Source organism: Stigmatopora argus, chromosome 11 (assembly GCF_051989625.1).
Source record: "Stigmatopora argus isolate UIUO_Sarg chromosome 11, RoL_Sarg_1.0, whole genome shotgun sequence".
NCBI lineage: Eukaryota > Metazoa > Chordata > Actinopteri > Syngnathiformes > Syngnathidae > Stigmatopora > Stigmatopora argus.
This window is the reverse complement of record NC_135397.1, coordinates 5,337,436-5,359,257: the sequence shown is the minus strand read 5'-3', so window position 1 is coordinate 5,359,257 and position 21,822 is coordinate 5,337,436. Positions and strand designations below refer to the sequence as shown.

The 21,822-nt window shown below is 34.2% G+C and overlaps 1 protein-coding gene across 18 annotated transcripts in view; it reads left to right on the top strand.

The window, feature by feature from the left end:
* Window positions 1-21,822, top strand: part of LOC144084507 (polyunsaturated fatty acid 5-lipoxygenase-like) — a 56,557-nt gene that overhangs the window by 10,419 nt on the left and 24,316 nt on the right. The window contains exons 16-33 of one of the 18 annotated variants that reach the window (XM_077613005.1): window positions 932-2,292; window positions 3,348-4,345; window positions 4,412-4,546; window positions 4,668-4,739; window positions 4,804-4,887; window positions 4,969-5,094; window positions 5,199-5,337; window positions 5,544-5,603; window positions 5,670-5,760; window positions 10,787-10,906; window positions 14,205-14,324; window positions 18,074-18,193; window positions 20,105-20,224; window positions 20,806-20,874; window positions 21,042-21,144; window positions 21,210-21,290; window positions 21,373-21,439; window positions 21,514-21,633. The gene's annotated coding sequence lies outside the window, so the exon portion shown is untranslated. Of the gene's footprint in view, window positions 1-931; window positions 2,293-3,347; window positions 4,346-4,411; window positions 4,547-4,667; window positions 4,740-4,803; window positions 4,888-4,968; window positions 5,095-5,169; window positions 5,338-5,543; window positions 5,604-5,669; window positions 5,761-10,786; window positions 10,907-14,204; window positions 14,325-18,073; window positions 18,194-20,104; window positions 20,225-20,805; window positions 20,875-21,041; window positions 21,145-21,209; window positions 21,295-21,372; window positions 21,634-21,822 lie in introns of those variants that run through there. The other 17 variants (XM_077613006.1, XM_077612999.1, XM_077613014.1 and 14 more) reach the window with 17 other exon arrangements.

Below are 21,822 nucleotides of genomic sequence, written 5' to 3'. Positions count from 1 at the left end.
TTTGAGAATACACATCTCTTTGGTAGCTATACAAAATAGCTCTGGTCCATCTTATGGTGCCGATATAATTCCGTTTTTCAAAATAAATCATTCATTGATTCAATAATTTTCCGCACCGCTTTACTTCGCAGGGGTTGCAGGGATGCTGGAGCCTATCACGGCCAACTATGGCTTGCCAGCCAATCACAGGGCACTGAGACGAAAACACGCTGATTAACTTCAAATGACTTCAGGTGGTGGGGCTAGGCACACTGTATCGCAGACATATTGCACGCCAGTCAGGTATAACAATGGTTTTAACATTTATTTTAATGTCTTACGAGTTAGTTGCTTGTTATAATGAACAAGTGTGCGTTTATTTTGATGTCTTACGAGTTACTTACTTGTTATAGTGAACAAGTGTGCCTTTAGTTTGACCTGAAGATCGCCATGTTGAGCTCCGCTAAGCAAGCATGGGTTAAGGTTAAACCTCAAGCTTAAATTTTAATGTTATTTTGCTAAATTATGTATTGGGCAAGTATTCATAAGTACCGAGCGGTGTTCTTAACGCGGTGGTTATTGTTACGGGATTCCAACTGTCTTTTTTGTGTGGAAATATCATGCTAATGAGCGATTAGCACGAGGCTAGCGCTAGCCGCGAGTGGCTAGCAGGGAGTCCACGTAGTGCTTCTAACTGTACTTTATTGTGGATGCTAAATGAGCGTTAGTTAAGCTAATGTTCATACTCCTATGATTTTGTTTGTAAAAATACACTTATTTGTCGGTGCGAATGGGCTCAAAGTTTTGGTTAATGATGTTAAATGCAAATGTGATTGATTGACACACATTGTATGGCATGCACTTGTTGTAGTGTATGTACACGATGGAATTAAGGCTATAAATGTTTGTTTAGAAAGCAGACTAAACTCTGTCCCTGTGTGGCTTTTTTAAGTTGACGGACATCTTCCTGGACAGCGGCTTGAGTTCTAAAAGGCCTGGGGCCACCTGGTCTGACTGCACCACGCCGGCCTGGCTCAGTACCTCCGGGACACTAAAGTGAAGTTCAACCTGGACGGCATGGATGGACGGACGGCATGGACGGACGGACGGACGGCATGGACGGACGGCATGGATGGACGGCACAGACGGACGGACGGCGGATTTATTTTATTTTGGACACTTTTTTTACCCATGGATTTATGGACACTTCTCCCCAGCGGAGTTTTGGACACTTTTTGGACACTTTTCTCCCCAGTGGAGTTTTGGACACTTTTCTCCCCAGTGGAGTTTTGGACACTTTTTTTCTCCCCAGTGGAGTTTTGGACACTTTTTTTCTCCCCAGTGGAGTTTTGGACACTTTTTTTCTCCCCAGTGGAGTTTTGGACACTTTTTTTCTCCCCAGTGGAGTTTTGGACACTTTTTTTCTCCCCAGTGGAGTTTTGGACACTTTTTTTCTCCCCAGTGGAGTTTTGGACACTTTTTTTCTCCCCAGTGGAGTTTTGGACACTTTTTTTCTCCCCAGTGGAGTTTTGGACACTTTTTTTCTCCCCAGTGGAGTTTTGGACACTTTTTTTCTCCCCAGTGGAGTTTTGGACACTTTTTTTCTCCCCAGTGGAGTTTTGGACACTTTTTTTCTCCCCAGTGGAGTTTTGGACACTTTTTTTCTCCCCAGTGGAGTTTTGGACACTTTTTTTCTCCCCAGTGGAGTTTTGGACACTTTTTTTCTCCCCAGTGGAGTTTTGGACACTTTTTTTCTCCCCAGTGGAGTTTTGGACACTTTTTTTCTCCCCAGTGGAGTTTTGGACACTTTTTTTCTCCCCAGTGGAGTTTTGGACACTTTTTTTCTCCCCAGTGGAGTTTTGGACACTTTTTTTCTCCCCAGTGGAGTTTTGGACACTTTTTCTCTCCCCGGTGGAGTTTTGGACACTTTTTCTCTCCCCGGTGGAGTTTTGGACACTTTTTTACCGGTGCAGGTAAGTATTTTGGTCTTTGAGTTTTGATTTGTGGACACTTTTCTCCCTAGTGGAGTTTTGGACACTTTTCTCCCCAGTGGAGTTTTGGACACTTTTTGGACACTTTTCTCCCCAGTGGAGTTTTGGACACTTTTTGGACACTTTTCTCCCCAGTGGAGTTTTGGACACTTTTTTACCCGTGGACGTTTGGACACTTTTTTACCCGTGGACGTTTGGACACTTTTTTACCCGTGGACTTTTGGACACTTTTTTACCCGTGGATTTATGGACACTTTTTTACCCGTGGATTTATGGACACTTTTTTACCGGTGGACTTTTGGACACTTTTTTACCGGTGCAGGTAAGTATTTTGGTCTTTTGAGTTTTGATTTGTGGACACTTTTCTCCCTAGTGGAGTTTTGGACACTTTTCTCCCCAGTGGAGTTTTGGACACTTTTTCTCCCCAGTGGAGTTTTGGACACTTTTTCTCCCCAGTGGAGTTTTGGACACTTTTTCTCCCCAGTGGAGTTTTGGACACTTTTCTCCCCAGTGGAGTTTTGGACACTTTTTGGACACTTTTCTCCCCAGTGGAGTTTTGGACACTTTTTGGACACTTTTCTCCCCAGTGGAGTTTTGGACACTTTTTGGACACTTTTCTCCCCAGTGGAGTTTTGGACACTTTTTGGACACTTTTCTCCCCAGTGGAGTTTTGGACACTTTTTGGACACTTTTCTCCCCAGTGGAGTTTTGGACACTTTTTGGACACTTTTCTCCCCAGTGGAGTTTTGGACACTTTTTTACCCGTGGATTTATGGACACTTTTTTACCCGTGGATTTATGGACACTTTTTTTACCCGTGGATTTATGGACACTTTTTTACCCGTGGATTTATGGACACTTTTTTACCGGTGCAGGTAAGTATTTTGGTCTTTTGAGTTTTGATTTGTGGACACTTTTCTCCCTAGTGGAGTTTTGGACACTTTTTGGACACTTTTCTCCCCAGTGGAGTTTTGGACACTTTTCTCCCCAGTGGAGTTTTGGACACTTTTTGGACACTTCTCCCCAGTGGAGTTTTGGACACTTTTTGGACACTTTTTCTCCCCAGTGGAGTTTTGGACACTTTTTCTCCCCAGTGGAGTTTTGGACACTTTCTCCCCAGTGGAGTTTTGGACACTTTTTCTCCCCAGTGGAGTTTTGGACACTTTTTCTCCCCAGTGGAGTTTTGGACACTTTTTCTCCCCAGTGGAGTTTTGGACACTTTTTCTCCCCAGTGGAGTTTTGGACACTTTTTCTCCCCAGTGGAGTTTTGGACACTTTTTCTCCCCAGTGGAGTTTTGGACACTTTTTCTCCCCAGTGGAGTTTTGGACACTTTTTCTCCCCAGTGGAGTTTTGGACACTTTTTCTCCCCAGTGGAGTTTTGGACACTTTTTTACCGGTGCAGGTAAGTATTTTGGTCTTTGAGTTTTGATTTGTGGACACTTTTCTCCCTAGTGGAGTTTTGGACACTTTTCTCCCCAGTGGAGTTTTGGACACTTTTTGGACACTTTTCTCCCCAGTGGAGTTTTGGACACTTTTTGGACACATTTTGGACACTTTTCTCCCCAGTGGAGTTTTGGACACTTTTTGGACACTTTTCTCCCCAGTGGAGTTTTGGACACTTTTTGGACACTTTTCTCCCCCGTGGAGTTTTGGACACTTTTTGGACACTTTTCTCCCCAGTGGAGTTTTGGACACTTTTTGGACACTTTTCTCCCCAGTGGAGTTTTGGACACTTTTTGGACACTTTTCTCCCCAGTGGAGTTTTGGACACTTTTTTTTACCCGTGGATTTATGGACACTTTTCTCCCCAGTGGAGGTTTGGACGCTTTTCTCCCTAGTGGAGTTTTGGACACTTCTCCCCTGCTGAGTTTTGGGGACGGACGGCAGGGACGGACGGCAGGGACGGACGGCAGGGACGGACGGACGGACGGCACGGACGGACGGCACGGACGGACGGCACGGACGGCACGGACGGCACGGACGGCACGGACGGCAGGCACGGACGGCACGGACGGACGGCACGGACGGACGGCACGGACGGACGGCACGGACGGCACGGACGGACGGACGGCACGGACGGCACGGACGGACGGACGGCACGGACGGACGGCACGGACGGACGGCACGGACGGACGGCACGGACGGACGGCACGGACGGACGGCACGGACGGACGGCACGGACGGACGGCACGGACGGACGGCACGGACGGACGGCACGGACGGACGGCACGGACGGACGGCACGGACGGACGGCACGGACGGACGGCACGGACGGACGGACGGACGGCACGGACGGCACGGACGGACGGCACGGACGGACGGACGGACGGCACGGACGGACGGACGGACGGCACGGACGGACAGAGGGATCAAGGTGAGTGCAAAATTCAGCACACCTTGCTAAAAAAAATGTAATTAATTTATTGGAAAAATTTCAAAGACTTGAACCTTTTTTTCCCCCGTGGACTTTTGGGCATGAACGGACGGCAAAGATGGACGGCAAGGACGGACGGCAGGGACGGACGGCAGGGACGGACGCCAGGGACGGACGGCAGGGACAGACGGAGGGATCAAGGTGAGTGCAAAATTCAACACACTTTGCCAAAAAAAAAATATTGGAAAATGTTCAAAGACTTGAACTTTTTTTCTCCTCTGCGGACTTTTGGGCATGGACGGACGGCATGGACGGACGGCAGGGACGGACGGCAGGGACGGACGGCAGGGACGGACGGCAGGGACGGACGGCAGGGACAGACAGAGGGATCAAGGTGAGTGCAAAATTCAGCACACTTTGCAAAAAAAATTCCTTAAATTATTGGAAATTTCCAAAAGCTATAACTTTCCCCCCCCCCTGCGGACTTTTGGGCGTGGACGGACGGCACGGACTGATGGACGACAGGGACAGAGACAACTGCGGTGAGTCGGCCACGCCCGCCGGCCCGTGCCGTCGTCCAATCGCAAGCCGAGCCCATTCCACCCGTGTTTGCTCTCTTTCAGCGTGCTTCACGGGTACGTGTAAACTAGGAGTCTTGAGGCCCTGTCGTTGGTGTTAGTGACTGGCGGCCATCTTACGACAGACACTCTGAATTGGCTCAATTCTTCAAACGTTTTGGTTGGAAGGAGGTAAGTGATCCAAGATGGCGGCGCGGGTGGATGCAGCTGGCTCTTGCTCTCCAGTTTGGTGTTTTGTTTCCTCAGTCTTGTCGTTGTTTGCTAACATCTGCCAGGCAAACCTTTTCTACAGTCGCCAGGATTTGGTTGCTCTCGGGAGGAGATGCCATAAATCCATCAGAGCAGATTGCCAACGAACCTGCCGCATGTCCCCGAGGACATCTCGAGACGACCAATTTCGTCATACGCTGCTGTGTATGATGACAATAAGGCTTTTGATGATTCGATGATGATCATCAAGCCCATGTCTGAACAGTTAGCAATCCCTCATTTTCTGTTGCTTTGGGGATATTTTTGCACCACTTCCTCTTGATTTTGAGGGAATTGATCGCATCACTCACATTAAAAAAAAGATAGGGTTGTTGGAAAATATATTATAGAAAATAATTCAAATTCACAAGATGGGGAAGACGTGCTGGCGGCTGTCATGGAGTTCCGTGCGCATCGGTCGCGCCATGCAGGCAAGCCCCGCCCCCCCAGGGATGGAATTTGGCCGTCCATCCGCTTAATCGGGTCTTTGCTTTCAGCTGGACGAGAGCGGGAAGTCGGTCTTCACCGTTCTGTGGGGGGACGTGGCCGCTGAATTGAGGAAGGTGAAGAACTGCGTCATCTGTTACGGTGGGTAGCCACAAGAGATTTGGCCGGCTTTTGGTCGGGGGAAAAAAGGCTTTTCTCTGTCCATGAATCGTTAGGCTTTTTTTTCTAAAAAATGACAATGTATACATAGTCATTTTTTTGGAAAAAAGGCTTACAATAGATGGTCGTTTTTTTTTTTTTTTTTAAAGCCTTATACATTGTTTTTGTTTTAAAGCCTTACAAAAAAAGCCTTAAAAATGAACATGTATAGTAAAGCTTTATTCTTAAAAAAATATATAGTATATATAGTAAGGCTATTTTTCCTAAAAAATAACATAATATAGTAAGGCTTTAAAAAAAAAAAAACGACATAGTATAGTAAGGCTTTTTTTCTTAAAAAAATGACATAGTATAGTAAGGCTTTTTTTCCTAAAAAAGGACATAGCATAGTAAGGCGTTTTCCCCCTAAAAACGACATAGTATAGTAAGGCTTTTTTCTTAAAAAAACAACATAGTATAGTAAGGCTATTTTTTCTTTAAAAAACGACATAGTATAGTAAGGCTTTTTTTCTTAAAAAAACGACATAGTATAGTAAGGCTTTTTTTCTTAAAAAAACGACATAGTATAATAAGGCTTTTTTAATTAAAAAAACGACATAGTATAGTAAAACTTTTTTTCCTTAAAAAACGACAGTATAGTAGGCTTTTTTTCCTAAAAACGACATAGTATAGTAAGGCTTTTTTATTTAAAAAAAACAACATAGTATAGTAAGGCTTTTTTCTTAAAAAACAACATAGTATAGTTAGGCTTTTTTTTCTTAAAAAACGACATAGTATAGTAAGGCTTTTTTATTTAAAAAAAACAACATAGTATAGTAAGGCTTTTTTCTTAAAAAACAACATAGTATAGTTAGGCTTTTTTTTCTTAAAAAACGACATAGTATAGTAAGGCTTTTTTTCTTAAAAACGACATAGTACAGTAAGGCTTTTTTTCTTAAAAAACAACATTGTATAGTAAGGCTTATTTACTTAAAAAATGACAGTTTAGTAAGGCTTTTTTTCTTTAAAAAATGACAGAATAGTTGGGCTTTTTTTAAATTAAAAAACGACATAGTATAGTAAGGCTTTAAAAAAACGACATAGTAAGGCTTTTTTAAAATTAAAAAACGACATATTATAGTAAGGCTTTTTTCTTGCAAAACGACATAGTATAGTAAGGCTTTTTTTCTTAAAAAACGACAATAATAATAATAATCGGACATAGGCCCTGTCGTCATTATCACAACACAAAAAGCCTACTTGTCATCATATAGTAAGCTTTTTTTTCTTAAAAAACGACATAATATAGTAAGGCTTTTCCCCCTAAAAAACGACATAGTATAGTAAGGCTTTTTTTCTTAAAAAACGACATAGTATAGTAAGGCTTTTTTTCCTAAAAAACGACATAGTATAGTAAGGCTTTTCCCTAAAAAACGACATAATATAGTAAGGGTTTTTTTTTCTTAAAAAACAACATAGTATAGTAAGGCTTTTCCCCCTAAAAAACGACATAGTATAGTAAGGCTTTTTTCTTTAAAAAAATGACATAGTATATCGTAAGGCTTTTTTTCTTAAGAAAAAACGACAGTATAGTAAGGCTTTTTTAAAATTAAAAAACGACATATTTTAGTAAGGCTTTAAAAAAAGACAGATAGTAAGGCTTTTTTTTAAATTAAAAAACGACAGATAGTAAGGCTTTTTTAAATTAAAAAACGACAGATAGTAAGGCTTTTTTAAATTAAAAAACGACATAGTATAGTAAGGCTTTTTTCTTTTAAAAACAACATAGTATAGTAAGGCTTTTTTTCTTAAAAAAAGACATAGTATAGTAAGGCTTTTTTCCCTAAAAAACGACATAGTATAGTAAGGCTTTTTTTCCGAAAAACGACATAGTATAGTAAGGCTTTTTTTCTTAAAAACGACACAGTATAGTAAGGTTTTCCTAAAAAACGACATAGTATAGTATAGTAAGGTTTTTTTCCCTAAAAAACGACATAGTATAGTATAGTAAGGTTTTTTTCCCTAAAAAACGACATAGTATAGTAAGGCTTTTTTTTTTTTAAATTAAAAAATGACATAGTATATCGTAAGGCTTTTTGTCTTAAAAAATGACACAGTATAGTAAGGCTTTTTTTCTTAAAAAACGACATAGTATAGTAAGGCTTTTTTTCTTAAAAAAAGACATAGTATAGTAAGGCTTTTTTCCCTAAAAAACGACATAGTATAGTAAGGCTTTTTTTCCTAAAAACGACATAGTATAGTAAGGCTTTTTTTCTTAAAAACGACACAGTATAGTAAGGTTTTCCTAAAAAACGACATAGTATAGTAAGGTTTTTTTCCCTAAAAAACGACATAGTATAGTAAGGCTTTTTTTTTTTAAATTAAAAAATGACATAGTATATCGTAAGGCTTTTTGTCTTAAAAAATGACACAGTATAGTAAGGCTTTTTTTCTTAAACAACGACATAGTATAGTAAGGCTTTTTTTCTTAAAAAACAACATTGTATGGTAAGGCTTATTTACTTAAAAAACGACAGTTTAGTAAGGCTTTTTTTCTTTAAAAAATGACAGAATACTTAGGCTTTTTTAAATTAAAAAACGACATAGTATAGTAAGGCTTTTTTAAAATTAAAAAACGACATATTATAGTAAGGCTTTTTTCTTGCAAAACGACATAGTATAGTAAGGCTTTTTTTCCCTAAAAAACAACATAGTATAGTAAGGCTTTTTTTCTTAAAAAACGACATAGTATAGTAAGGCTATTTTTCCTAAAAAAACAACAACATAGTATAGTAAGGCTTTTTTTTCTTAAAAAACAACATAGTATAGTTAGGCTTTTTTCCCTAAAAAACGACATAGTATAGTAAGGCTTTTTTTTTCTTAAAAAACGACATAGTATAGTAAGGGTTTTTTTTCTTAAAAAACGACATAGTATAGTAAGACTTTTTTTCCCCCAAAAAACGACATAGTATAGTAAGGCTTTTTTTCTCTCCTAAAAACGACATAGTATAGTAAGGTTTTTTTTCTTAAAAAACGACAATATAGTAAGGCTTTTCCCCCTAAAAAACGACATAGTATAGTAAGGCTTTTTTTCTTAAAAAACGACATAGTATAGTAAGGCTTTTTCCCCTCAAAAACGACATAGTATAGTAAGGCTTTTTTTCTTAAACGACATAGTATAGTAAGCCTTTTTTTCTCCTAAAAACAACATAGTATAGTAAGCCTTTTTTTTAAAACGACATAGTATAGTAAGGCTTTTTTTCTTAAAAGACAACATAGTATACTAAGGCTTTTTTTCCCTAAAAAACGACATAGTATAGTAAGGCTTTTTCCCCTCAAAAACGACATAGTATCGTAAGGCTTTTTTTCTTAAAAAACGACAGGCATTTTTTCTTCAAAAACGACATAGAAAAGTAAGCCTTTTTTTCTCCTAAAAAAACAACATAGTATAGTAAGGCTTTTTTTCTTAAAAAAAGAAATAGTATATATAGTAAGGCTTTTTTTTCCCAAAAAACGACATAGTATAGTAAGGCTTTTTTTCTCTCCTAAAAACGACATAGTATAGTAAGGTTTTTTTTCTTAAAAAACGACAATATAGTAAGGCTTTTCCCCCTAAAAAACGACATAGTATAGTAAGGCTTTTTTTCTTAAAAAACGACATAGTATAGTAAGGCTTTTTCCCCTCAAAAACGACATAGTATAGTAAGGCTTTTTTTCTTAAACGACATAGTATAGTAAGCCTTTTTTTCTCCTAAAAACAACATAGTATAGTAAGCCTTTTTTTTAAAACGACATAGTATAGTAAGGCTTTTTTTCTTAAAAGACAACACAGTATATTAAGGCTTTTTTTCCCTAAAAAACGACATAGTATAGTAAGGCTTTTTCCCCTCAAAAACGACATAGTATCGTAAGGCTTTTTTTCTTAAAAAACGACAGGCATTTTTTCTTCAAAAACGACATAGAAAAGTAAGCCTTTTTTTCTCCTAAAAAAACAACATAGTATAGTAAGGCTTTTTTTCTTAAAAAATGAAATAGTATAGTAAGGCTATTTTTTTTTTAAACGACATAGTATAGTAAGGCTTTTTTTCTTAAAAAACAACAGAATAGTAAGCCTTTTTTTCCTAAAAAACAACATAGTATAGTAAGGCTTTTTTAAAATTAAAAAACGACATAGTATATCGTAAGGCTTTTTTTCTTTAAAAAACGACACAGTATAGTAAGGCTATTTTTCCTAAAAAACGACATAGTATAGTAAGGCTTTTTTCCTAAAAAACGACATAGTATAGTAAGGCTTTTTTCCTAAAAAACGACATAGTATAGTAAGGCTTTTTTTCTTAAAAAACGACATAGTATAGTAAGGCTATTTTTTCCCCAAAAAAGACATAGGATAGTAAGGCTTTTTTTCCTAAAAAAAATGACATAGTATAGTAAGGCGTTTTTTCTTAAAAAACGACATAGTATAGTAAGGCTTTTTTTCCTAAAAAAAACGACAGTATAGTAAGGCTTTTTCCCTAAAAAAGGACATAATATAGTAAGGGTTTTTTTTTCTTAAAAAACGACATGGTATAGTAAGGCTTTTCCCCCCTAAAAAACGACATAGTATAGTAAGGCTTTTTTTCCTAAAAACGACATAGTATAGTAAGGCTTTTTTTCTTAAAAAACGACACAGTATAGTAAGGCTTTTTTCTTAAAAAACGACATAGTATAGTAAGGCTTTTTTTCTTAAAAATCGACGTAGTATACTAAGGCTTTTTTTCCTAAAAAAATGACATAGTATAGTAAGGCTATTTTTCTTAAAAAAACGCCATAGTATATAGTAAGGCTTTTTTTTCTTAAAAACATAGTAAGGCTTTTTTCCCTAAATAACGACATAGTATAGTAAGGCTTTTTTTTCCTAAAAAACGACATAGTATAGTAAGACTTTTTCTTTTAAAAAATGACCATGTATAGTAAGGCTTTTTTTTTTAAAATTACCATGTATAGTAAGCCTCATCTCATCTCATTTTCTGAATCGCTTTATCCTCATTAGGCTAGCGGGGGATGCTGGAGCCAATCCAAGCTGTCTCCAGGCCAGAGGCGGCGGACATCCTGAATCGGTGGCCAGCCGATCTTAGGGTACAAGGAGATGGACAACCACGCACACTGTATAGTAAGTCTTTTTTCCTAAAAAACGACATAGTATAGTAAGGCTTTTTTCCTAAAAAACGACATAGTATAGTAAGGTTTTTTTTCTTAAAAAACGACATAGTATAGTAAGGCTATTTTTCCCTAAAAAAATGACATAGGATAGTAAGGCTTTTTCTCCTAAAAAAATGACATAGTATAGTAAGGCTTTATTTTTTTAAAAACGACATAGTATAGTAAGGCTTTTTTTCCTAAAAAACGACATAGTATAGTAAGGCTTTTTTTCCTAAAAACGACATAGTATAGTAAGGCTTTTTTCCTAAAAAACGACATAGTATAGTAAGGCTTTTTTTCCTAAAAAAAACGACATAGTATAGTAAGGCTATTTTTCCTATAAAAAACAACAACAAAGTATAGTAAGGCTTTTTTTTCCTAAAAAAAATGACATAGTATAGTAAGGCTTTTCTTAAAAAATGACATAGTTTAGTAAGGCTTTTTTTCCTAAAAAAACGACATAGTATAGTAAGGCTTTTTTTCCTAAAAAACGACATAGTATAGTAAGGCTTTTTCCCTAAAAAACGACATAATATAGTAAGGTTTTTTTTCTTAAAAAACGACATAGTATAGTAAGGCTTTTTTCCCTAAAAAACGACATTGTATAGTAAGCCTTTTTTTCCTAAAAAACGACATAGTATAGTAAGGTTTTTTTTTCTTAAAAAACGACATAGTATACTAAGGCTTTTTTTTCTAAAAAACGACATAGTATAGTAAGGCATTTTTTCCTAAAAACGACATAGTATAGTAAGGCTTTTTTTCTTAAAAAACGACACAGTATAGTAAGGCTTTTTTCCTAAAAAATGACATAGTATAGTAAGGCTTTTTTTCCTAAAAAACCACATAGTATAGTAAGGTTTTTTTTTCTTAAAAAACGACATAGTATACTAAGGCTTTTTTTCCTAAAAAACGACATAGTATAGTAAGGCTTTTTTCCTAAAAAACGACATAGTATACTAAGGCTTTTTTTCCTAAAAAACGACATAGTATAGTAAGGCTTTTTTCCTAAAAAACGACATAGTATAGTAAGGCTTTTTTTCTTAAAAAACGACATAGTATAGTAAGGCTATTTTTCCCCCAAAAAACGACATAGGATAGTAGGCTTTTTTTCTTAAAAAACGACATAGTATAGTAAGGCTTTTTTTTGTTAAAAAATGACATAGTATAGTAAAGCTTTTTCGCTAAAAAACGACATAATATAGTAAGGTTTTTTTTCTTAAAAAAACGACATAGTATAGTAAGGCTTTTTTTCTTTAAAAAACGACATAGTATAGTAAGGCTTTTTTTCTTACGAAACGACATAGTATAGTAAGGCTATTTTTCCCCCAAAAAACGACATAGGATAGTAGGCTTTTTTTCTTAAAAAACGACATAGTATAGTAAGGCTTTTTTTTGTTAAAAAATGACATAGTATAGTAAAGCTTTTTCGCTAAAAAACGACATAATATAGTAAGGTTTTTTTTCTTAAAAAAACGACATAGTATAGTAAGGCTTTTTTTCTTTAAAAAACGACATAGTATAGTAAGGCTTTTTTTCTTACGAAACGACATAGTATAGTAAGGCTTTTTTCCTAAAAAAATGACATAGTATAGTAAGGCTATTTTTCTTAAAAAACTACATAGTATAGTAAGGCTTTTTTTCCTAAAAAACGACATAGGATAGTAAGGCTTTTTTTCCTAAAGAAATGACATAGTATAGTAAGGCTTTTTTTCTTAAAAAACGACATGGTATAGTAAGGCTTTTTTTCCTTAAAAACGACATAGTATAGTAAGGCTATTTTTCCTATAAAAAAACAACAACAAAGTATAGTAAGGCTTTTTTTTCCTAAAAAAATGACATAGTATAGTAAGGCTTTTCTTAAAAAACGACATAGTTTTTGTAAGGCTTTTTTTCCTAAAAAACGACAGTATAGTAAGGTTTATTTCCCTAAAAAACGACATAGTATAGTAAGGCTTTTTTCCCTAAAAAATGACATAGTATAGTAAGGCTTTTTTTCCTAAAAACGACATAGTATAGTAAGGCTTTTTTTCTTAAAAAATGACATAGTATAGTAAGGCTTTTTTTCCTAAAAAACGACATAGTATAGTAAGGTTTTTTTTTTCTTAAAAAACGACAGGCATTTTTTCTTCAAAAACGACATAGAAAAGTAAGCCTTTTTTTCTCCTAAAAAAACAACATAGTATAGTAAGGCTTTTTTTCTTAAAAAATGAAATAGTATAGTAAGGCTATTTTTTTTTAAACGACATAGTATAGTAAGGCTTTTTTTCTTAAAAAACAACAGAATAGTAAGCCTTTTTTTCCTAAAAAACAACATAGTATAGTAAGGCTTTTTTAAAATTAAAAAACGACATAGTATATCGTAAGGCTTTTTTTCTTAAAAAAATAGTAAGGTTTATTTCCCTAAAAAACGACATAGTATAGTAAGGCTTTTCTGTTAAATTAAAAAACGACATAGTATAGTAAGGCTATTTTTCCTAAAAAACGACATAGTATAGTAAGGCTTTTTTCCTAAAAAACGACATAGTATAGTAAGGCTTTTTTCCTAAAAAACGACATAGTATAGTAAGGCTTTTTTTCTTCAAAAACGACATAGTATAGTAAGGCTATTTTTTCCCCAAAAAAGACATAGGATAGTAAGGCTTTTTTTCCTAAAAAAATGACATAGTATAGTAAGGCGTTTTTTCTTCAAAAACGACATAGTATAGTAAGGCTTTTTTTCCTAAAAAAAACGACAGTATAGTAAGGCTTTTTCCCTAAAAAACGACATAATATAGTAAGGTTTTTTTTTTCTTAAAAAACGACATAGTATAGTAAGGCTTTTTCCCCCTAAAAAACGACATAGTATAGTAAGGCTTTTTTTCCTAAAAACGACATAGTATAGTAAGGCTTTTTTTCTTAAAAAACGACACAGTATAGTAAGGCTTTTTTCTTAAAAAACGACATAGTATAGTAAGGCTTTTTTTCTTAAAAATCGACGTAGTATACTAAGGCTTTTTTTCCTAAAAAATGACATAGTATAGCAAGGCTATTTTTCTTAAAAAAACGCCATAGTATATAGTAAGGCTTTTTTTTCTTAAAAACATAGTAAGGCTTTTTTCCCTAAATAACGACATAGTATAGTAAGGCTTTTTTTTCCTAAAAAACGACATAGTATAGTAAGACTTTTTCTTTTAAAAAATGACCATGTATAGTAAGGCTTTTTTTTTAAAATGACCATGTATAGTAAGCCTCATCTCATCTCATTTTCTGAATCGCTTTATCCTCATTAGGCTAGCGGGGGATGCTGGAGCCAATCCAAGCTGTCTCCAGGCCAGAGGCGGCGGACATCCTGAATCGGTGGCCAGCCGATCTTAGGGTACAAGGAGATGGACAACCACGCACACTGTATAGTAAGTCTTTTTTCCTAAAAAACGACATAGTATAGTAAGGCTTTTTTCCTAAAAAACGACATAGTATAGTAAGGTTTTTTTTCTTAAAAAACGACATAGTATAGTAAGGCTATTTTTCCCAAAAAAAATGACATAGGATAGTAAGGCTTTTTCTCCTAAAAAAATGACATAGTATAGTAAGGCTTTATTTTTTTTAAAAACGACATAGTATAGTAAGGCTTTTTTTCCTAAAAAACGACATAGTATAGTAAGGCTTTTTTTCCTAAAAACGACATAGTATAGTAAGGCTTTTTTCCTAAAAAACGACATAGTATAGTAAGGCTTTTTTTCTTAAAAAACGACATAGTATAGTAAGGCTATTTTTCCTATAAAAAACAACAACAAAGTATAGTAAGGCTTTTTTTTCCTAAAAAAAAATGACATAGTATAGTAAGGCTTTTCTTAAAAAACGACATAGTTTAGTAAGGCTTTTTTTCCTAAAAAACGACATAGTATAGTAAGGCTTTTTTTTCCTAAAAAACGACATAGTATAGTAAGGCTTTTTCCCTAAAAAACGACATAATATAGTAAGGTTTTTTTTCTTAAAAAACGACATAGTATAGTAAGGCTTTTTTCCCTAAAAAACGACATTGTATAGTAAGGCTTTTTTTCCTAAAAAACGACATAGTATAGTAAGGTTTTTTTTTCTTAAAAAATGACATAGTATACTAAGGCTTTTTTTCCTAAAAAACGACATAGTATAGTAAGGCATTTTTTCCTAAAAACGACATAGTATAGTAAGGCTTTTTTTCTTAAAAAACGACACAGTATAGTAAGGCTTTTTTCCTAAAAAATGACATAGTGTAGTAAGGCTTTTTTTCCTAAAAAACGACATAGTATAGTAAGGTTTTTTTTTCTTAAAAAACGACATAGTATACTAAGGCTTTTTTTCCTAAAAAACGACATAGTATAGTAAGGCTTTTTTCCTAAAAAACGACATAGTATAGTAAGGCTTTTTTTCTTAAAAAACGACATAGTATAGTAAGGCTATTTTTCCCCCAAAAAACGACATAGGATAGTAGGCTTTTTTTCTTAAAAAACGACATAGTATAGTAAGGCTTTTTTTTGTTAAAAAATGACATAGTATAGTAAAGCTTTTTCGCTAAAAAACGACATAATATAGTAAGGTTTTTTTTCTTAAAAAAACGACATAGTATAGTAAGACTTTTTTTCTTTAAAAAACGACATAGTATAGTAAGGCTTTTTTTCTTAAAAAACGACATAGTATAGTAAGGCTTTTTTCCTAAAAAACGACATAGTATAGTAAGGCTTTTTTTCCTTAAAAACGACATAGTATAGTAAGGCTATTTTTCCTATAAAAAACAACAACAAAGTATAGTAAGGCTTTTTTTTCCTAAAAAAATGACATAGTATAGTAAGGCTTTTCTTAAAAAACTACATAGTTTACTAAGGCTTTTTTTCCTAAAAAACGACAGTATAGTAAGGTTTATTTCCCTAAAAAACGACATAGTATAGTAAGGCTTTTTTTTTAAATTAAAAAACGACATAGTATAGTAAGGCTTTTTTCCCTAAAAAACGACATAGTATAGTAAGGCTTTTTTTCCTAAAAACGACATAGTATAGTAAGGCTTTTTTTCTTAAAAAATGACATAGTATAGTAAGGCTTTTTTTCCTAAAAAACGACATAGTATAGTAAGGTTTTTTTTTCTTTAAAAACGACATAGTATACTAAGGCTTTTTTTCTTTAAAAACGACATAGTATAGTAAGGCTTTTTTCCTAAAAAACGACATAGTATAGTAAGGCTTTTTTTCTTAAAAAACGACATAGTATAGTAAGGCTATTTTTCCCCAAAATTACGACATAGGATAGTAAGGCTTTTTTCCTAAAAAAAATGACATAGTATAGTAAGGCTTTTTTCCTTTAAAAAAACGACATAGTACAGTAGGGCTTTTTTTTCCTACAAACGACATAGTATAGTAAGGCTTTTTTTAAAAAAAAATGACATAGTATAGTAAGGCTTTTTTCCTAAAAAAACGTCTTAATATAGTAAGGTTTTTTTTCTTAAAAAACGACATAGTATAGTAAGGCTTTTTTTCCTAAAAACGACATAGTATAGTAAGGCTTTTTTTCTTAAAAAACGACATAGTATAGTAAGGCTTTTTTTCCTTTAAAACAACATAGTATAGTAAGGCTTTTTTTCCTAAAAAAAGACATAGTATAGTAAGGTTTTTTTTCTTAAAAAAACGACATAGTATAGTAAGGCTATTTTTCCCCCAAAAAACGACATAGTATAGTAAGGCTTTTTTTCTTAAAAAACGACATAGTATAGTAAGGCTTTTTTTTGTTAAAAAATGACATAGTATAGTAAAGCTTTTTCGCTAAAAAACGACATAATATAGTAAGGTTTTTTTTCTTAAAAAAACGACATAGTATAGTAAGACTTTTTTTCTTTAAAAAACGACATAGTATAGTAAGGCTTTTTTTCTTAAAAAACGACATAGTATAGTAAGGCTTTTTTCCTAAAAAACGACATAGTATAGTAAGGCTTTTTTTCCTTAAAAACGACATAGTATAGTAAGGCTATTTTTCCTATAAAAAACAACAACAAAGTATAGTAAGGCTTTTTTTTCCTAAAAAAATGACATAGTATAGTAAGGCTTTTCTTAAAAAACTACATAGTTTACTAAGGCTTTTTTTCCTAAAAAACGACAGTATAGTAAGGTTTATTTCCCTAAAAAACGACATAGTATAGTAAGGCTTTTTTTTTAAATTAAAAAACGACATAGTATAGTAAGGCTTTTTTCCCTAAAAAACGACATAGTATAGTAAGGCTTTTTTTCCTAAAAACGACATAGTATAGTAAGGCTTTTTTTCTTAAAAAATGACATAGTATAGTAAGGCTTTTTTTCCTAAAAAACGACATAGTATAGTAAGGTTTTTTTTTCTTTAAAAACGACATAGTATACTAAGGCTTTTTTTCTTTAAAAACGACATAGTATAGTAAGGCTTTTTTCCTAAAAAACGACATAGTATAGTAAGGCTTTTTTTCTTAAAAAACGACATAGTATAGTAAGGCTATTTTTCCCCAAAATTACGACATAGGATAGTAAGGCTTTTTTCCTAAAAAAAATGACATAGTATAGTAAGGCTTTTTTCCTTTAAAAAAACGACATAGTACAGTAGGGCTTTTTTTTCCTACAAACGACATAGTATAGTAAGGCTTTTTTTAAAAAAAAATGACATAGTATAGTAAGGCTTTTTTCCTAAAAAAACGTCTTAATATAGTAAGGTTTTTTTTCTTAAAAAACGACATAGTATAGTAAGGCTTTTTTTCCTAAAAACGACATAGTATAGTAAGGCTTTTTTTCTTAAAAAACGACATAGTATAGTAAGGCTTTTTTTCCTTTAAAACAACATAGTATAGTAAGGCTTTTTTTCCTAAAAAAAGACATAGTATAGTAAGGTTTTTTTTTCTTAAAAAAACGACATAGTATAGTAAGGCTATTTTTCCCCAAAAAAACGACATAGTATAGTAAGGCTTTTTTTCTTAAAAAACGACAGTATAGTAAGGCTATTTTTCCTAAAAAACGACATAGTATAGTAAGGCTTTTTTTCTTTAAACGACATAGTATAGTAAGGCTTTTTCTTTAAAAAAATGACCATGTATAGTAAGGCTTTTTTTTTTTAAATGACCATGTATAGTAAGCCTCATCTCATCTCATTTTCTGAATCGCTTTATCCTCATTAGGCTAGCGGGGGATGCTGGAGCCAATCCAAGCTGTCTCCAGGCCAGAGGCGGCGGACATCCTGAATCGGTGGCCAGCCGATCTTAGGGTACAAGGAGATGGACAACCACGCACACTGTATAGTAAGTCTTTTTTCCTAAAAAACGACATAGTATAGTAAGGCTTTTTTCCTAAAAAACGACATAGTATAGTAAGGTTTTTTTTCTTAAAAAACGACATAGTATAGTAAGGCTATTTTTCCCAAAAAAAATGACATAGGATAGTAAGGCTTTTTTTAAAAAAAAATGACATAGTATAGTAAGGCTTTTTTCCTAAAAAAACGTCTTAATATAGTAAGGTTTTTTTTCTTAAAAAACGACATAGTATAGTAAGGCTTTTTTTCCTAAAAACGACATAGTATAGTAAGGCTTTTTTTCTTAAAAAACGACATAGTATAGTAAGGCTTTTTTTCCTTTAAAACAACATAGTATAGTAAGGCTTTTTTTCCTAAAAAAAGACATAGTATAGTAAGGTTTTTTTTCTTAAAAAAACGACATAGTATAGTAAGGCTATTTTTCCCCCAAAAAACGACATAGTATAGTAAGGCTTTTTTTCTTAAAAAACGACATAGTATAGTAAGGCTTTTTTTTGTTAAAAAATGACATAGTATAGTAAAGCTTTTTCGCTAAAAAACGACATAATATAGTAAGGTTTTTTTTCTTAAAAAAACGACATAGTATAGTAAGACTTTTTTTCTTTAAAAAACGACATAGTATAGTAAGGCTTTTTTTCTTAAAAAACGACATAGTATAGTAAGGCTTTTTTCCTAAAAAACGACATAGTATAGTAAGGCTTTTTTTCCTTAAAAACGACATAGTATAGTAAGGCTATTTTTCCTATAAAAAACAACAACAAAGTATAGTAAGGCTTTTTTTTCCTAAAAAAATGACATAGTATAGTAAGGCTTTTCTTAAAAAACTACATAGTTTACTAAGGCTTTTTTTCCTAAAAAACGACAGTATAGTAAGGTTTATTTCCCTAAAAAACGACATAGTATAGTAAGGCTTTTTTTTTAAATTAAAAAACGACATAGTATAGTAAGGCTTTTTTCCCTAAAAAACGACATAGTATAGTAAGGCTTTTTTTCCTAAAAACGACATAGTATAGTAAGGCTTTTTTTCTTAAAAAATGACATAGTATAGTAAGGCTTTTTTTCCTAAAAAACGACATAGTATAGTAAGGTTTTTTTTTCTTTAAAAACGACATAGTATACTAAGGCTTTTTTTCTTTAAAAACGACATAGTATAGTAAGGCTTTTTTCCTAAAAAACGACATAGTATAGTAAGGCTTTTTTTCTTAAAAAACGACATAGTATAGTAAGGCTATTTTTCCCCAAAATTACGACATAGGATAGTAAGGCTTTTTTCCTAAAAAAAATGACATAGTATAGTAAGGCTTTTTTCCTTTAAAAAAACGACATAGTACAGTAGGGCTTTTTTTTCCTACAAACGACATAGTATAGTAAGGCTTTTTTTAAAAAAAAATGACATAGTATAGTAAGGCTTTTTTCCTAAAAAAACGTCTTAATATAGTAAGGTTTTTTTTCTTAAAAAACGACATAGTATAGTAAGGCTTTTTTTCCTAAAAACGACATAGTATAGTAAGGCTTTTTTTCTTAAAAAACGACATAGTATAGTAAGGCTTTTTTTCCTTTAAAACAACATAGTATAGTAAGGCTTTTTTTCCTAAAAAAAGACATAGTATAGTAAGGTTTTTTTTCTTAAAAAAACGACATAGTATAGTAAGGCTATTTTTCCCCAAAAAAACGACATAGTATAGTAAGGCTTTTTTTCTTAAAAAACGACAGTATAGTAAGGCTATTTTTCCTAAAAAACGACATAGTATAGTAAGGCTTTTTTTCTTTAAACGACATAGTATAGTAAGGCTTTTTCTTTAAAAAAATGACCATGTATAGTAAGGCTTTTTTTTTTTAAATGACCATGTATAGTAAGCCTCATCTCATCTCATTTTCTGAATCGCTTTATCCTCATTAGGCTAGCGGGGGATGCTGGAGCCAATCCAAGCTGTCTCCAGGCCAGAGGCGGTGGACATCCTGAATCGGTGGCCAGCCGATCTTAGGGTACAAGGAGATGGACAACCACGCACACTGTATAGTAAGTCTTTTTTTCCTAAAAAACGACATAGTATAGTAAGGCTTTTTTCCTTAAAAACAACATAGTATAGTAAGGCTTTTTTTCTTTAAAAAACGACATAGTATAGTAAGGCTTTTTTTCTTTAAAAAACAACATAGTATAGTAAGGCTTTTTTTCTTTAAAAAACGACATAGTATAGTAAGGCTTTTTTTCTTAAAAAACGACATAATAATAATAATAATAATAATAACAATAATAATCGGACATAGGCCCTGTCGTCATTATCACAACACAAAAAGCCTACTTGTCATCATATAGTAAGCTTTTTTTTCTTAAAAAACGACATAATATAGGAAGGCTTTTCCCCCTAAAAAACGACATAGTATAGTAAGGCTTTTTTTCTTAAAAACGACGTAGTATAGTAAGGCCTTTTTCTTTACAAAAACGACATAGTATAGTAAGGCTTTTTTCTTTAAAAAAACAACATAGTATAGTAAGGCTTTTTTCTTTAAAAAAACAACATACTATAGTAAGGCTTTTTTTCTTAAAAAAAGACATGGTATAGTAAGGCTTTTTTCTTTAAAAAATGATCTTTCTGACAGGATGGAGTAGTTTTGGGACCAGCTTGCGGATGAAGCGCCGCCCCGACCGGTCGCCTTTGTATTGACTCGGTATGTGATGTCTTGCCTTGTTGCAGCGATCCTAGTGCGTGTGCATAGCCACATCCCCTTACAAAATAGTTTTTCGAAAGAAACATTTTTTTTTAATAAATCAAAGTCAAGGTCACATAATAGAACAAGAGATACTTTGCTGTCAACTTTTATTTTTATTTTTTCAGATGAGTGACAACGGCAAAAATGGATGACTTGTGGGGATGGACAGTCTTCCAACGAAAAGGTTTCCCAAAGGAGCGAGAGTGAGGACACCTGAAGACAAAAAAAGTAAGTTTAAAAGAGACATTCATGTTGCTGTGCAGAAAATATTTCTTTTCTTTTGTTTTTCTTAGACTCACCTGCGGATGTTGATTTCACCAAGGGGCTGACGCGGGAGGAATTCCAGCTTTCTTTTAAAATGCCAGAATTGTCAAGTGTGTAAGACCTTTTGGCCCATTAAACGAGACTTGAGTACAGTCACACATTCTTAACCATTTTGTGACTTTTGTCTTGCAGGACTTAACTGGACCTTAAAGCAGCCCAAAAAAGATGCAGGATTTCTTCATTTTGACCCAAAAATGAGGTATAGTGCCTACTAGGCATACAAAAAAAGTTGCATGGATTCAATCCCACATCCTTCAAGTTTTCACTCTTCAGCTCAAACGGATACTTGGCATCAATAGCAGAGCACCAACTTACCATACAAAAGGATATGGGTTGGATTCCCCGCCTCCTCCAACTTGTCACTTTTCAGGTCAAATAAAAACCGAGTGGGCAGGACTGTACATTTTAAGAAGATGGCTTATACACTTAGTTAAATGAGTCGAGCGCCCCCTCAGCGCAAAGACTTAGCCGGTCGAAGTTTAGTGGGTGTGTGGGTGGGCCCCTTGGCGCACACAGTAGAGTATGCGCCTACCACCGAGTGGAAGCTGGTTCGCGTCCCGCAGACGTACTCTTGGTGCCTCT